This window comes from Lissotriton helveticus, chromosome 2_1 (assembly GCF_964261635.1).
Source record: "Lissotriton helveticus chromosome 2_1, aLisHel1.1, whole genome shotgun sequence".
Taxonomy (NCBI): domain Eukaryota; kingdom Metazoa; phylum Chordata; class Amphibia; order Caudata; family Salamandridae; genus Lissotriton; species Lissotriton helveticus.
In genome coordinates, this window is record NC_136059.1 from 1,470,876,752 (window position 1) to 1,470,888,965 (window position 12,214).

A 12,214-nucleotide genomic window follows, 5' to 3' on the forward strand; every position below is an offset into this window, starting at 1 on the left:
GGAACAGTGTAGCAAGAGGAATATCATGTATGAGATTTGCCCCCTTGATTAAACCTGGAAGTCAGCAGTAATTTCAAACTCATTTCTCTTCTCTCGGCCCCGCAAAAATCCTAGAGAAATTAGCGATTCAGCAGGTGGCTGCCATCATTGAATCCAACCGGCTACTGCATGACTGCCAGTCTGGCTTTTACCCTGGTTACAGCACTGAATCTGCACTGATTGACATGGCGGATTACATTCGTGGGCGGTGGACGGGGGTGCTGTGACCATGTTAGTACTTCTCGACCTGTCAGCGGCGTTTGACAAGGTGTCCAACTCCATCTTGCTTGATTGTCTTAAGCAAATTGGCATCCGTGGGAAGGTGCTGGACTGGATCGCGTCTTACATCCATGGCCGAGACCAACAGGTCTTTCTCCACCCTTTCTCCTTTGCTGCTAAACCTCTAAGATGGGGGTGCCTCAGGGCTCAGTCCAGAGCCCTCTTATCTTTTATGTCTATCTGGCACCATTAGCGGAAGCCATCGCTAACACAGGGATCAATGTGATATCCTAGGCAGACAACACCCAACGGATGTTTTCCTTCAGTGACGTGCCGGCATCAGTCTTTGACTCTTTCAGAGACTGCCTCAAATGCATTTCCGTCTGGATGAGTGGCAATTTTTTAAAGCTCAACGCAGACAAGACAGAGGTCTTCAACCAAGCAGTCCCACCGCAGAAGTCCTGTGGTGGCCGGTAGAATTGGGAACAGCTCCTGTACCAAACGACTTGGTCAAGAATCTTAGAGTCTGCTGGGACAATGACTTATCCATTTCTGCCCATATCCAGCAAGTATATGCGGCCTGCTTTGGCAAAATAAAAATATTAGAAAATTCATCGACTTCCTGACAGGCACAGATCACAAAACTGTAGTGCACACGTTAATCAACTCCCATCCCGACTATGCAAATGGAGTCTATTTGGGTCTGCCTTGCGGCTTGATCCGTAGGCTGTAGATAGTGCAGAACACAGCATCTAGTCTGGTCCGTAAGGTTCCCCTCGCCACCATATCTCCACCCATCTTAGACAACTCCATTGGTTCCCGGAGGCTAAGAGAGTTGAATTCAAGGCCCATACATTTGCTTTTTGGGCTTGCCAGGGAAGAGGCTCCAATTATCTGAGGAAGCGACTTTGCCCTTAACAGCCGGGCAGATCACTAAGGTCCAATTTGAAATGCTGCCTCTCCATTTCATGCTATGTTAAAGCGAGAATGGGGGCAGAACATTCAAGGTGGGAACCTTCAAATGCTGGAATGACCTGTCCCTTCAACGACGTATTATTCACTCTGGGCTGGAGATTTGAAAGTCCTAGAAGGCATGGCTGTTCATCCATAGAGACTAGTTCTCTGCCAGCATGGCTAAGTTGTTGTCCACTTTAGTGCTGGGAAACCTTAGCCGAGGTAGCTGTGAGTTCTATAAATATCTTTATTATTATTATTATTTTTAATATGTTCATGGGGTGGGGACTCCTGGCAAGCATAGAGTGACCCATAGTAGTCATCAAAGTCCAAGGCAATGTCCGCAAATGTTGTGGTCAGGAACAGAGGTCCGTCACGGCTCTAAGAAAATATGTAAGGTGACATATTCCCAGTGGCTAGCCTGTACAGTAGTTTCCCAGAGAGCCCCTCATGCTGCATTCAAATGACGATTAAGGAGTTGGACAGATGCTACCGCAGTGTTCAAGGACCAATGCATGGGTCTGAAGGATGACCATACCCTGTGTCCTTTCCCAATCAGCTGCCCAAAGTTGACCCATGGCCACGCCTCTTATAGTGACTTTGACTGCTGCTCAGAGAATGCCCAGAGAGTCCGCCATACCCTTGTTGAGGGTGAAGTAGTGATCCAGTATCTTGGAAAGGAGGTATGCGCATTGCTTGTTACAGAGGTTCCAGGCATTCAACTCTGGGGCGTAATCACCCTCCCCTAGCCCCAGCATCAAAGCAAAGGGGTCTGATATTCCACTAGGGTATATTTCCATTGATGTAACCTGCAACAAGCAAGTCACCGGGAGGAGCATAAGGTCTATAAATGAAAGGGATTTGTGTGTGTGCATTCCATGCCAGAAGGAGGCCAGGTCCACTAGCTATCACACGGGCCAAGGTCCTGCATCCAGTCTATTAGCTTGGTAGCCTGTGTCAAGCGTGCCACCATCGAGATACCATAGATGCCAAGGGCAGGACTTTTAATGGATCTGAAGTCATTGCCGATCACCGTTGTGCTCTGCGACATTGTGGAAAGAACCCAGGTCAAGGCAGAGAAAGTCTCCATATGCAGGTGAGGGTGGAATGTAGACGGTAAGAAGCCATATTGTTTCCCCTCTAGGATGTTCTCCACTCTTATGTGTCTACCTAGGAAGTCAGATAACATAGCAGTCACTGTCAGGGGCAGACTCTGGTGTAGAAGGATTGTCACCCCTGGAAACCATGGGCATAACCTGCATGATACACCCTATTGTGGCTGTAGCTATGCTGGAAGGGACATGGAATCCCAGCAAATGGGTCTCCTGAAGCATCAGGATGAGGGGCCAGTGTCAATTAGCGACCACTGTCCATTTAATGTGGTCTATAAGTCCATGAATGTTCTATGACATGATGTGTGGTTTCATCATTTTAGGTGGATGCGAACAGAAGTGTAGATGGAGTGTGTGTGCCAGGGTGCCCCTCTAGTGGTGGTGGGTCCCCTATGCAGCAAGCTAGTAAAAATTACCCTTTTCCTCCAATAAAGGTGGGTCCGGATCACAAGCGAGGGTGGTGTCAAATAACAACAATCAAGAAACATTTTCACAGAACTGCATTGACCCACAACTCTCCCATCCCATACCTACCCCCGCAGAAGCATCTGGCATCCAAACATTGCCCAAATACAAAAACAATTAAAAACTTGAGGGTGGGTAATGTGGTTCCCGTCCATTAGATGGATTGGTTTTGGACTTGGCCCTTTTTGCAGTGTCATCCCAGGACTTTTTGCCTTCCTCTTGTATTTTTTCTGACCTGTTGTTGGTGGTTTTATGACTCTAGGCACTTTACCACTGCTGATCAGTGCTAAAGTGCATATGCTGTCCCTGTAAATTGTTGTTCTGGATTAGTGATACCATGATTGGCATATTTGAGTTACTAGTCAGACCCTAGTACAGTGCACTGTGTGCCCAGGACCCGTAAACCAAATGCAGCTAGCGGGGCAATGATTGTGCCACCCACAGAAGCTGCTTGTAAAATGTAACTCTAGCCTGCCATTGCAGAGCCTGTGTGTAGTCTAGTACTGACTTAGCAAGTGCACCCACTTGTCAGACTCTAACCTTGCGGATTGGCGTATGTTGGGAAAACCAAATGAAAAGTAAGAATACGAATGAATGAACACAAAAGCAACATTCGTACAGGAAACCAAAAATCGCCAGTTCAAACACAACATCAGTCAATTATATTTTTGCGTCTTAGAACAAATCAAAGCAGCAAAGGGCAGTGACAATACCAAATATATTCTGCAGTGTGATACACATTGGATATCTTACTTGAATACCACCAGCCCTAAAGGACTGAATGAAATATTTGAACTAAGTTGCTTTCTTTGAGATATAGGCTAAACATATGAGTATACCATAATACACTGTGTGGTTTTACATGTTATTATTTATTGTACAGTAATGTGTATTATTACATGTTTGCAAGCCAACTTTTGATAAATATCTTTTTGGTGACATTATTTCAGATTGACATCGGTAATACATGATATAATTGATATTTCAATCTTCATCCTTTCATTTCACAGTGTTAGGTTATTTTTCAGATAAGACACACACCTTGTCATGCATTTCAAACTTGTTTATCGCATTTTACCGCTATAGTGTTTGTTACATATTCTTCTATTTCCATGCTTATACATCAGGTGACCCCGCTCTAACCTTCGCCCGTCTTTGCACCGGTCAACAATATGAATTTGAATATCTTCACAACACGCGCCGTCTTTTTTTTTATTTTAAAATTTTTATTTTATCTGAATGTTGCTATCACAAGCGCCACTTTTTAGTGTTTTTTTAGTAGTTGTGAATGGGTCTAAACTCTTCTATGTTCACACGTCATGTGACCCTGTGATGTATGGGACTCAATATTTTGGCACCGGGCTTTACAGCGTTTGAATTTCTCGGGATCAGCGTCCGAGGATGCACTTTTTTTTAGATCATTTGACACGTGACATATCAGTTAGCCGCTCTCATACGTTTACTCTAATTTAATCTGCACATGAAAGAGTCAGTATATTGTACCGACCCTTTCTTTGCATTTTACAGATCTACATAATCATGTGTCTTCATGTGAGTAGTACTCCTATTGCCCCACACTTTCAAGTAAGAGTTACAGGCTTTTACCTTGCCATTACTCTGAATATATTCCATGTTTACACTCAGTTAACAACTCGCTTTTCCCTTTATCAGATTGCTCACCATTTGTATATTCCTGACCATACATTTTATTTATGTACCGGGTAAGTGCACCCTCATTTTGATGTCACTTTATTTTGATTTTAATCACTATGGTTACTGAATATTTATGTCTATAAGACGATGCACCGCTTGCTATTCATACAGGTGTGTCCGTATCTTACCATTATTTCACATCGCACCTTTATTGGCACTATAAGAATCATGGGCACAGTAATTACGACTTTTGTGCAACGTGTGTTTTTTTATTTTTATTTTTATTTTCAGCACTATTTTTTAGCCCTGTCACTTCATCAGAGCATGCAGCATGTAATTATTCAGTCACATTCACCACACTTATGCATTGACTGATTAAGCATTTGTTTCTTGAACATTCACAGACATTTTACCCCTGACGAAGGGCAGCGGCCCGAAATGCTTTGGGTAACCAGGTATACAATGATTACATAAGAATCGTATTCTCAATTGTTTGAAATTTGAGTTTATTACAAGAAAAAGAAAATACGTTTTTGGAAGAAACCTATGAATACAGCTTGATTTGAAAATCTGAAGGACTATAATTATTTTCATCGTTTGCAAATTTGACAATACAATTCTTTTGAGTGTGGATGGGGGACGCCCCTCTATTTTGGAGGATAGCGCTTTTTTAGTATAACCACAGGAGCCCCACTGTGGGTCCCTCTCGCAGGATAGCTTCTCTGTTGCAGTAGTCACGTGTCCAGGTGATTATTGGCAGCAGCCAAGCTCTGGAGAGATGAGTGCACTTGTTTCAGTACAAACCATGGTGACAGCACCACCTCTACTCCCAAGATTTCAGCTAGGCATCTAGGAACAGTGTGGAGGATTGGGCCTCCACACATTCAGGGAAACCCACAAAGCGGAGGTTATGCCATCTGAATCTGTTTTCAGCATCATTGATCAGCTTCTCAAGGGTGGCCATTAATGAGAGTGTCTTAGAGCCATTTTGGCCTTGAGGATAGCTACATTATATTTGGCTGTAAAAATCAAGCCCTCTGCTGCCATCACTCTGGATGTCATGTTACTGAGGTCCTGTCGGAGCAGCATTACTTTAGCCCAAACCTCCTCAATCTTATCTTCTTTGGACATCCAGATGACCAAAAGGATAGCTTTCATATCCACCATGGATGTCATCTTGATCGGCTCTCGTGGTGACACCAGAGCCCAAGAGGCCTTCTTACTCCAGTATTGGGGACTGCAAGTGCAACATGATATCCTGGGCTGTCAGTTTATGTTGTGGGAGCTGATTAACAAAGAGAGTGCCCATAGTAGGGTGGTGCATGTATCAACTCTCCAGCTGTGTCCTTGAGGAGGGGAGAGAAGAGATAGGGGAGTCGAGGTTCTTTGAAAGCAAGGTGGCAGGGAGTTCATGTGTGAGACCCCAAAAATGCAGAGCCAGGACCAGGCTGCATGGCCTCTCGTAACAGAAGGGTCATGTTGTCTCCCAGGACAATGGACTGCACCTGGCAGCCGCAGGGCAGACACAATGTTCTTCAGTGATCTGGAGAGGGGAAGGGGAGCAGAAGCCGCCTCTAACCCACAATCAAAATCCTACCATCATTGTGTGCAAGGTCTATCTCCAGGTAAGCCCCGCAGCGATCAGTAGGCGCGAGAAGCCAAGCATCTCAGCCATATGCCCACTGCAGCGCAGGCCTCAGGGCTGGATTTGTGGCACTTGAAGTAGGTGGGACTGGGTCCGCCAGAGACGGGTGTGGCACATGCTGTGTCCTCTCTCTCCACTCAGATGGGGAACACTCCTGGCACCATTCCTGTCCCATGGGGTAGTGGACCACATTATAGGTTCTTCGGCTTCTCAAGCCAGTGTTGGGTTTGAGGTGCAGATACTGCAGGATTTCAGAGGAGGTGGCTGAGCATGATAAAGATGCATATGTCATCTTTCATGCTTAGACCATGCCAGAATCACTACAGTTTTCACTCCAAGCATAAAAACACACAGGGGTAAATACATTTAATAGTTCTTACCTTTACATTGCATCCTTTATCATGGGGTACTTTGCCACTCAATTAAGTATACATATATTATTTAAAATAACATAATTTTTTTTGTTATTTTAAAAAAAGGAGTTCAGGTATGGGTAGAGTTAAAGGAGGTCTAAGGGTGATTTTTGGACTAAGAGGTGGGTATAGGGAAAGGGAGTTAAGGGTTATGTTAGCCTTAAGGGGTGGAGAAGTACATGAAGGTAAGGCTAATTTTAGGGTTTATGAGTCGTAAAGGTAAAGGGAGGTGGGGTGACCTTGGGGTTGAGGGGTGTTTTGAGGTAAAGGTAGATAACAGTGAAGTTAGGGTTTAATTATGGGCAGAAGTAAAGGCAGGCTAAGGTACATTTTGACTTTAGAAGTGGGTAAAGGTGGAAAGGTTAATTTTAGGGTTTAGGGAAGGATAGAAGGAAAGGAAGATATGGGGTGAATTTAAGGTTAAGTGGTGGGTAGTGGTAAAGAGAGGCAAAGGGATTTAAAAAAGGAGGTTTGCTTCAAAATAGAAAAAATCACCACATTTGATTTATTATTCACAGCTCCATGCGAGGCGAGACATTATAATTTCCGCAAAAACATTTTATGGTTTTCCTTCCTAGTGTTGCCCTCTAGAAGGTACAGGGCAATACCAAAGGGGATGATGGACGGAGCATTTTCAACTGATCTGGGTTTAGTCCATCATCATTCTTAAGCTCACTCCACCACCCTAGTTCAGACATGGCCATATGCAAATCAGTCTGACCCTGTGCCTCATGGGAACAGTCCATCCCAAACTGCCAAGCCCTGTCTTCCCTGGACCGGAAACAAGCATCCTGGGACCAGTTTCGGGTTCATAACCCTCATCTGCCAGGCTATCTTGAATCCAGTGGCAAAGTGAGCAAGGGATCCACGTCTGGGCATACCCTGCCAACTTAGGGCAAACAAAGGGATACCAAAGGGGATGATGGATGGAGCGTTTGAGCAAATCAAACATTCAGGATTCTGCAGATGATGTAGCCTCCAGTATACTGCATACTAAAACTAAAATGCATAATGTAAATAGTAAAGTATGTAATATAATATAAATTTGAGAGTTGGTGTATTTCAAAATAATTATTGCTGTCCTCTTGTGATTCTTCTTAAGGGATCTTTTTTGTTGGGCTAAGCAGTATCTAGCTTGCAAAGTAAATGAGTCACTACTCAGTCCGTTAAGTTTCAGAAAGTCCATGTTATAATTATTTTAGCTTTTAGTTTTATTTAAAGTCTGGTTATTTCAAAATCTGACAATTCAAAGACAAATTATTTCTTTGTTGCCCAGATAGCTGTTATCCAGGTTTTATCCGGGACCTTGATTTGGTTGTTAAGGGCTTACGGCATCTGTACTTAAAACCTATAGCTTTGTTTGATTGAAATTTTTTGCAGTCAGTTTTGTTTCTGACTGCCATTTGTTTGAGTAGGCTTACTAGGGAGAGCCTCTGACCCCTTTTTGTGTGTCTTACCCGATAAAGTTTTCCTGTAACCTAATCCTTCTTTTTACCCTAAGGTTCTTTGGTTTGCAGTATCTAGTCTTACCTGTTTTTTATCCTATGTTGTAGACCTATCAAGGGGAGGAGAGAAGTTTGCATTCGCTTGATGTGCACAGCGCCTTCTCAATTTATCCGGCATGTAAATCGTTCCTCCAGAAAGTGTATTTCCATTTGGTAACCCTTAGGTATTGTGGTTAAGGGTTGCGTCCCTCTTCTTCCAAGCTAACTCATTGGCTATTTCTGTTTCTTGTAGTTCCGCTGTGGTTGATATTACTGGCCCAGTCCAGGAAAGATCAAAGAGAAGGGGACAGATTTCAAGAATGACTCAATTAAACACATTTGTAGTGTGGCAGCTTGAATATCTCTTCCCACCTTTATGGCCCATTATCCAGGAGCAGCCCGTGAAAGAAGGAGCAGTGGGATGGGGGGACAGACGGCAACGAGGGAAAGTTAAATTTTTAGTTTTCCCTCATCATCGTCTGTTGACTCCCCCCCACCCTGCCTCATCACTCTTACCTGCATGTGCCAATCCTGCCATTTATCCTTGCCAATTGGGGGAGATTTATCCAAAGATTTTGGCTCATATTATCTTTTGTACAAAAATGACGTATATTAAATACTTAATGATTCAATAAATTTATGGGTGCTGCATTTTACAGTTGTGTTATGGTTTTCTTATGGTCCATAGAGTTGTACTTTTTTTCTGCTTTGGTACTGCCTCAATGTGTAAGGACTGTGAAGAGGAAGGCGGACAAGTAAGTAATGACACAGTTACTTACTGCTAATCTTTAATTCCCAGAGTCCTGGTCTTCATTGTCATAGTCTTTAGCTCTTGCCTTTCCTTCCTATTTGTAGTTGTGGTTTCATCATTGGGTCTTCTCTACAGTCATAAGAGCAGCTTCCTCCCTTAGTATTCTGGGTTAACATTACATTTAGTACATGAAGTGTGCCATAATGAGTCAGTGTTATTAGTTCTAGCTTTGATAGGTAAACAGGGAAACATCCTTTACAACGCAACTTTTACCACGTAGTGATTTTACATCGCAACTTTTACAACGCAAACCATTACAACGCATTGCGCTGGGGGGCGCTCTAGGATAGGGAATAGATTTAATTTACTATCCAACACCTTCCCTACTATCCACGGGGACTGGAGTTGGAATAGTAAATTAAACTATTCACTATCCAGCACCCCAAAGCGCTATGCGTTGTAATGGCATGTGTTGTAAAAACTGCGTTGTAAAGGCATGCGTGGTAAAAGCATGCGTTGTAATGTCATACATCCAGGTAAACAACGTCTGTGAGAAGAGAAAATTCTCAATGTGTATAGACTATGACAAGGAAGGCCAGGTCTCAGAGAAATGAAGATTACCCATAATTAACTGGGTTATTTATTTACATAGCTTCTTTTCACTGAAGCATTCTATCTAAAATTAACATTTTCCCAAGAACTTGATTTTCATAGAATTGTGAAAACATGTCTTGTCAAAGACAAGAGGCCAAATTCACAAAGTTAACCAACACCTTTCAGTAAGTTTGCTACTTTGTGTAATTCACAAACTGCACTTCTGTCCTAACTTACCCTTAACAACTGATAATCGAAAACCATCCCATAGAAAATAATGGATGAAAGTGTAGTAACCGAGAGGAACAAGAGAAAATCATATTTAGGAACCAAATCAGAGAATGCAACTTATCTCTGACTAAGTAGAAAATGACATATTGTATCCAGGACATTAGAAATGCTACCTCTGCCAAAAAACTCTTTAGGGTGGTCCAACGGATCTCCAGTCTTTGGCAGCTGGGGAACCTACAGGTTCACAAAGTTTCCTACCAGACGGCTAACTTTTTTCAATCTAAAGTTGTTGACATCTATGATGGTTTTAAAGTGCCTAAACTCTCAAAACCACACTCCGGGTGTCAAGGTAGCAAGTAATCCTACCTGGACCTTGCACAGGAACTGAATATGATATTTCCCAAATCCCTCCCAGAGATCCTCCAGAGACCGATAACAACCAAGTCTCTGAATTACCCCTAAGTGGGAGGGGGAGTGGATAAAATAACAAATACCAGAAGAGGACTTCTGGCATGCAGGTTCTTCCTCCGTTTAACAGTTCAAATAATAACATGTATCCTTTCTTTTCTTCCAGGACAAGAATCAAAGAATTCATTCAGGTAAGTTCCATAACAGTATTTACATTTTTGGTGTTCAGTTCTTTAAAAGTACACATTATGTATAGATTATTTTTGCTTGGTTGTCTTACTATTAGTAAGTTAGGCCACCTAGCTTTTGTATGATTATTTTCTTCACTGACCTTTGGCTGACATGAAATTCTTCATTTTTGTTTTCTCCATTTCCGAGTCCATTTTCAAGGACTGAACGTATCTTCTGGTAAATGCCCACTGGCTCCTCTTTTCTGTCAGAGTGCGCAGATTCGGTGCAATAAACTCTTGTGACTGCTTCGTTCCAAATGAGCGCTCCCAACACCGACACTAGGGGGAAACCCTATAATGGACGGGATTTGAAAAGTAGTTGGAAAACCAGGCGGTGACTAGACATTGCTAAGTGGAATAGAACTCTGAATTCACGGCGCGACACAAAAATTATGCGTATTCAACAATTACTTCAGTGAAGTGCGCATTACTTAGGTGGCGCGCACTTCATCAAGATTCTTAACGGCTCATGGAGTGTAAACTAGACCGCGACCTGGGTTGAGAGGTCAGCGGGCATCTTAGAATTCTTCCTTTGCTATAACTTGTTCCATGTGAATATTTTTACTTTGACCATCTCTCGCCTTGTTGAACCTTTTTACCAGCAATGTGCATATTGTTTTAGTGAAGTGTTCTGGAGGTCTGACACAGGGCAAACCATGATTATAGAGGCGGAGCCGGACCCGGCAAGATGTCAGAGTCTAAGAACCAAGAACTGAAATTACTCTCGTCATTCCCATCCTTATCCCATAGTTGATGGAGCAATATCTCTTTGATACTAAATCTGTGTCACCCCTGGAACCCTGGTAATCAGCAACTTTACATGTGGTAGCTAGTATTGTGGCTCAACCTCTCTCTAATGTGATGAATAAAGCTATTCTCTCTGGGTGTCATCCCCTGCAATTGAAGGAGACAGTGATGAGTCTCCTTCTTTAAAAAGAAAACATTCTGGATGGCAAAGATTGTAAAAACTACCACCCAATCTCGCTGCTGCCATGTCCAACTAAAATATTCGATAAACATCTAAATTGCCATTTGATTGAATTTACATAACAGTAAGGATGGCTGGAAAACTCCCAGTTTGGTTTTAAGAAACATACCAGAACTGAAACTGTGTTAATCTCAGCCACGAAGGGCAAGGAGTGGCATTGGTACTTCTTGACCTAGCTGTGGCGTTTAATACCATTTCTCCCTTAATGTTGTTTGATCACCTTCAAGATATGGGTTTTGGTCCACAGGCCCTGCCCTTCCGTCCTTCTTCCTCAGGGATCTTCATAGTGGGTGATGTCACAGCAGTTTTATTCAGAGGTCTTCTCACTTTTTGGCCCGCACTCTTTGAGCTGGAAAAGCAATTGGTGGACAGACCCCCTAGGTACATGTCCCGTCCCAGTTAAGAAGGCCAAAAATCTTGGTGTAATCCTAGATACTAAACTTAAACTTAATGACCAGGCCAATTGCATGGTGGCAACCTGCTTCTTGTTTATAACGATGCTTAGAAAAATCTTTCTATTAATCACCCTGCCAGCACGAATGCAGGTCGCACTAGCCCTGGTCATGTCCAGATTGGACTATCATAACTCCCTTTATCTGGACTCCAGAATAAGCACTTAGCACAAACTGCAAGAAGCACAGAATGTGCTTGCTAGAACAATTGTTGATATTCCCAGGTGCCAATCCACTTCTGTAGGGTAGAGGGCCTTACACTGGTGCTCCATCAGAAAGTGCATTATATTCAAAGCAATATATACAGTTACTTGGCCCTTTTTCTTCACAGTCTAGCAGGGATTAAAGATATGTTTAATAGGGGGCGTGGCTTAAGCGCCGACGGGACGAGACGGACTCCCCGTGAACTCCGCCGAGCTACAGGCGGCACTGCCGATAAAATACCTCAACATGCTCTAATTTTTTCCGGAATTTTGAGATATCTACGCCGGAACATGGACTCCATCCACTGCTTGCTGTTTCCATGTCTTTTATGCCGGTTTCTTGAGGAAACGGTCGTCGGCGCTGATCCTGCAA